This window comes from Magnolia sinica, chromosome 1 (assembly GCF_029962835.1).
Source record: "Magnolia sinica isolate HGM2019 chromosome 1, MsV1, whole genome shotgun sequence".
NCBI classification, from domain to species: Eukaryota; Viridiplantae; Streptophyta; class Magnoliopsida; order Magnoliales; family Magnoliaceae; genus Magnolia; species Magnolia sinica.
This window is the reverse complement of record NC_080573.1, coordinates 76,975,990-76,981,989: the sequence shown is the minus strand read 5'-3', so window position 1 is coordinate 76,981,989 and position 6,000 is coordinate 76,975,990.

The following is a 6,000-nucleotide window of genomic DNA, read 5'->3' as shown; positions in this document are numbered from 1 at the left end:
TGGAATTTCATATTCTAGTCCATTAAACTTAGGGAGGAGTTGAATTACCCCTGGTTTAATATCCACAGTTCCTACATTCAATGGAAATATCATCCAAGAAGGTGTGCTCATCCCCACCGGTTGTAAATAATCTCATAGAGTACGCGGCGCAGGTCCATTATGCACCTCATTTTCATCTTGGGCTTCCTCAACTGGAGATTGAGGTTGATTTATGACCATCACTTCTATTAACTTAGAGGGTCTCAAGTTGTGCCTAATCCTATGATGGATAGGCAACCCTTCGACTAATCCTCCTTCACTTAAGAGACGTCGAGTGTTGTCATGAACCCACTTGGGCATGAAACACTCGTAGCCCTCAAGTAACTAAACAAACTACCAATAAAAAGAAAAATAACACCTACAGCAAATAAGAAAGATAGAATTGAAAAGAGATTACCAGATTGGAGTAGCTATGTTAGGATCCTACAAAACAGAAAATAATGTTAGTCTCTAAAATAAATTTCAGAAAAAATTCCTAACCTAAAAATAAAGCAGAAATTAACTATAATCTTAACCTAATTCCAAAACTAATTAATCTCAGAAAAATACAGCCATAGTCCCCGGCAACGGCGCTAAAAATTTTTCACAACCCCAAGTGTAGGGTCACGATGTAGTAATAACTCGGTAAGACCGAGGTCGAATCCACAGGGATTAAACTTGTGTATGTATTCTAAAAATAACTAGAAAAAAATCTAAATTGAAATCTGAATAATTGAGAGTAATGGTGAATAATGTTTATTAAAACTTATGAATTTAAAGGTGGGAAGTAGGGTGCCAAGGATCCACTTGTAGCTATCAAGATGTTACCTTACTTTATTCAAGGAACACAAATGGAATTAGAGTCCTATCCTATCCAATTAGAAGATAAAGCAATTTAAATCAAATCTGAACTTTTCATTGACCTAATTCTCAATGGAGGAGAATTGTGATGATTGGAAGGGATTCCATCACCCTACCATGCCCAGGAGACCATGGTGAACAACGGGATTTATGAATCTCACTATCTCAAAATAGAAAAAAAAGATATCTAAAGCTATCAGAGCATCTATTCTAATTTAAGTCACAATAAATCATAAAAAACTGAAAATATTCCCTTAATATCAAACTAGAAATTAATGAAGTTCAATAAGAATAAGAATCAAAGCAAAATAAACATCCAAACACGCTATAAGCTTCACTTCTTATCCGTAACTATGAGGTTTAGCCAACCATAAACATCATTAAAACCAAATCTCTTAAATAAAGCATGAAAAATAAACTAGGGAAGAAGAAAAACTCTTTGGCGGGTGCTCCACCCTTATGTATGCTCCTTAAGACCTTTCCAAACCTTAGACGATGCTTTGGAGCATCCTAAGAAGTCCTATTTATAGTTGTGGTACTCTAACTTTCACAATGAGTTGGAAAAATCTAAATACCACCTCAAATTTACGCACTCTGCGTAGTTTTCCAAAATATACTTAGAGTTTCAGAATATGCTTTTTCAGGACAGTTTCAGGAATATGTTTCTTTTCAAGATAATTTCAGGATTCATTTTCTTCACTTCCAATCTTTGATTCTCTTCATTCCTCACTTAGTTTTCTTGGATCTTTAGCATGTGAATTTTTCATTAATGACTTTCAAATCTCCAAATATTCATTTAGTAATCTTTTGAGCATAAATCTTCTGGTTGGCATCAATTTCACCTTAAGCTCTCAAAATCACCTCACACATGAAAACATGCATAATTAAATCGATTAAGCATTATCTTGTTTATAAAACCAAGGTATAAATAGGGGAAATATATAATATTTCACACTCTACACAACTCGAAGATGGAATATTCATCTCTCAAACCAAATATGCATTGAACTTGGTAAAGAAGTTTGGTTTTGAAAATGGTAGGAATTTTAACACTCTTATGAGTACAATACTTAAATTATCAAAAGATGAATCAGGTAAGAGTGTCGATTCTCGACTTTAACATAACATGATTGGTAGTCTACTTCATTTAACTGATAGCAGACCGATATTTCTTTCAGTGTCGGCATTTGTGTCAAAGATCAATTTGATCCGAAGGAATCTCATTTATCCACTGTTAAACAGATAATCAGATATGTTGTGAGTATTGCTAACTTAAGTTTGTGGTATCCACATGATACGTCAGTACAAATCGCAGGATATACTGATGCAGACTCGGCAGGTAGTGTGGATGATAGAAAATCTACAAGTGGTGAATGTTTCTATATTGAAAAATGCCTTGTATCATGGCTGAGCAAGAAATTTTTTTGCATCATTATCCATTACAACAACAGAATATGTCATTGCAGGGAATGCTCACACTTAACTTATGTGGATGAAATGAATGTTAGTTGATTATGGAATTACTCAAAATATGATGATTTTATATTGTGATAACACTAGTGCGATAAATATATCGAAAAAATCAGATTCAGCATTCTCGTACAAAACATATCGACATAAGATGTCATTACATACGAGAATTAGTTGAAGATTATCATGTTGGATTACATTCAAACTGAGAAGAAGCTTACGCACATCCTAATTAAACCGCTTGATATTGTCAAGTTCTCAAATTTAAAGCATGATATTGGATTATGTGTTGTTAAATAGTGATAATTTTGTTTTCACTTTTCTTTTTGCATTTATTCTGTATTATTTATTTTTATATAATGTATGAATGAAAACAAAAGAAAATGATAAAATAAAATAAAGAAAATAGATTTTTAAAATGGGATTTTTAGCCAACCAAGTACATGCTCGGGCTAGCCAAATCGAGAGTGAATGCATAAAAAGGGGGAAAAACTCCCTATTTACTCATTTCACCTTTCTTCTTCTTCTTCAGTATGTCGGTGCTTCATTCGGCCAACACATCTTCTCAACTCTCATGTAAGTCAATTTTAAGCATTTTTCTTCTAGATTTAGGTTGTTAGTTGCTTTATTATCTACATTTGTGGTTTTTCTTGAATATAAAAACCCTTTTCTTGGTGGGTTCCTTCCAGAATATGATCTTCCTTATTCTTGCAATCTATTTGTGATTTTTCTTTGTTCTGACTCATGAAACCAAGAGTAAAATACACCATGTGCAAATATCAAGTTGGTTCCTCATCCCGATTGGGTCGCGATGTGTGGACCTTACACCCACCGGAGGATGACTCGAAAAATATGCGGGAGTTTAGAACAATGAGCATAATCATAGAGAGATCAGTTAATGTTGATCATATTACAAAATATGATCTAATTAAAATCCTTTCTGACATTGGATGGGAGAAAATTTTGAAATGGGATGAGACGGCATACCGGTCCATTGTTCAAGGCATGTATGTCTCTATTACTAAAGTTTCTTTGGATGTTTATTTTTTAAAATTAAATTTTTAGAAGAAACTGTCACCATAACACCTTCCACCATATCTTCACTGATGGAAATTGAAATGGCTGAAGACGGGATACCTATTTCCACTCTTTTAAATAAAATGAACAATTCTCGGAAAGAGGCCATTACCTGTGTCGAAGTTCGGTAACGCCTTACCCAGTAATAAATTGTTTCCCAAATACCGCATCCTTCATTGCATTTTTACTTCTAATATCTATCCAAGGGCAAGGAATAAGACCGATGTTACTCCCTTCATGCTTAGATTTGTTCATGTTGTTGTCACAGGCGTTCATAGCGATCTACCTTCCTTGATTTGTTTTGTCATCATTCAGTATAAAGGCATCCCAAAAATGGCTCGATTCCATTTGGACAACTTATGTATTCCCTTACATTACAATATCATGTTCAAAATCCTTAATTTGAAGCACCAAAATCTGAACTACCATTCAATAATACAAATCTAAACATGATGCGGGTATCTCCCCTTCCTAAACAAAGAGGTGATCAGGAAGAAGACATTAATATGGACAACATTTTTTATAACTTGAAAGCTTCTGAAGATACGATTGACTCTAACTATCACTCCTCTCAATTTCATGAGAGGTTGTCAGCCTTAGAAGAGAAAGTGGATGCTTTGCAAGTATCTCAAGAATCATTAGTGCAAACTCATAAAAAAAATATAAAGTACATTAAAAAGTACTTTCATAGATTTAGTAGGAGTTTGAGGATTAATGATCCTACGATGCCTGCTCCATCCTCTTATGAGTTGGAGTGAGTTTATTTTTGGTTATTGATGGGTCTGTAATAACTAAATATTATGATGGTTTGGTGTGACTTAATACACTATTTGATACTATTTATATAGTTTATGCCACTTTTTATATGATGTTATGCTTCTTTTCACTTGCATTGATGATATTTCTTCCATTTCATTCTTCTATCATCTCATAATCCTTCTTTATTTTGGATTCTTCCTTCATCAACTTGTGAGGAAAGGGGGGAGAAATAAATGATATACATATGTGACGCTTTTGTGTAATTTATTTATGAAATGTGAAGAAATTGTGAAATTGTCATATCAAGTGAAGAAATTGAAAATTCATGAATATATATATGTGTGTGTGTGCGCGCACGCGCTTATGAGTATACTTGAGAATATATTTGGATGGCATAGTACTTGGTATATTTCTCAGAGGGAGCTACAGGTGGAGTACGGATGATTGTTTAATCTATAGTTGAACCAGGGCTTCATTTTTATGGTTGAAATCATAAGTTGTGAATATTTGATGTGTTTGATGTATATGTATTTTGTTATGAAATTGACAACGGGGAGATTGTAAGTGCTTATATTTATAGCACACATGAAGTTGTCAAATTTCGTAGACAAAGATACCAGTCAGATCGCAAGTACACTACAATAGTTTATGGCATTCCCTGAAGATTGGCTCAAGATCGACTCAACATCTCAAGATTTAAACGACGTTACTCAATTTCAAGTTTATCAAGATTAAAAGTTCTCTGTATAGGCCAACCTCTAGGTGGAATGACCCTAGAAAAACCTTAGGATTAGTGCTTTTGAAAAATGATTAAAATTGGTTAATTTCAGTGTAAGTTCACTGAAGTTCGGCCAACCTAACTTTAGTTTCGGTCAACCCAACTTACTTCGGCTAACCTAACTTCAGGTTCAAGCAAGTTTTTAGATTCAAAAATTTGAAAAATCTATTGCATATTCGATCAACCTAACCTTAGGCTTGACTAGCCCGAGGAAATTTCGAGTCATTTTCCAGCAATGAATTCTCATATTTTCGAGGGAATTCGACTAGCTAAATTTTAGCTTCGATCAGCCGAATTTTGGATAAATCTTATCCCGCGCAATCTGATGGTCGTTGGAATGGAATCATTGAAATTGAGCCAGCCGAACCTATTCTTAGGCTGACAAAAATTTCAAAACATGTAGTTATAAATAGTGACCTTCTCTCGTTATATTCTACAACAAAATTCACTCAAAAACCTTTTAGAAGTAAGAGAGAAGCTCAATCCTTATAAAGTTATTTGTGCAGTATTCATAAATTTCATTTAGGTTATTCAATTCCCTTTCTTAAGCTGATTTCAAATACATTTTAGAGAGTAATTTGTACTCTACTTGTAAAATAGAGAATTGAATCTACAACATTAGGGTTTACATTTCTTGAAATACACTAGATCCATATATTCTTTCTGGTTGACCATATACCGCCTCCTATACATAAGAAATAAGATCGCTTTCAAGCTTCGACTAGATCTTTAAATCGTCATTTGAAGATAAGTACAATTGTTAATTAAAATCTTTTATTTAGATTTTTCTGAGATAGCCTGAAAATCTTTGTGGGATGATTTGTGATAGCCTATGAAAATCACAAATAGGGTTTGATTGTGATAGCCTGTGAAAATCACAAGAACTATAAGAGACTATTAAGGTGAATCTTTAAAATCCTTGGAATAGTGAAAGCCAAAATTATGAGGGTAGTAATTTTCAGAGTCGAGTAGGTGTGGGTTTAATCACCAAACCACTATGACCCCTTGTGCCTATATGGTGATTTCTTATTTCATTA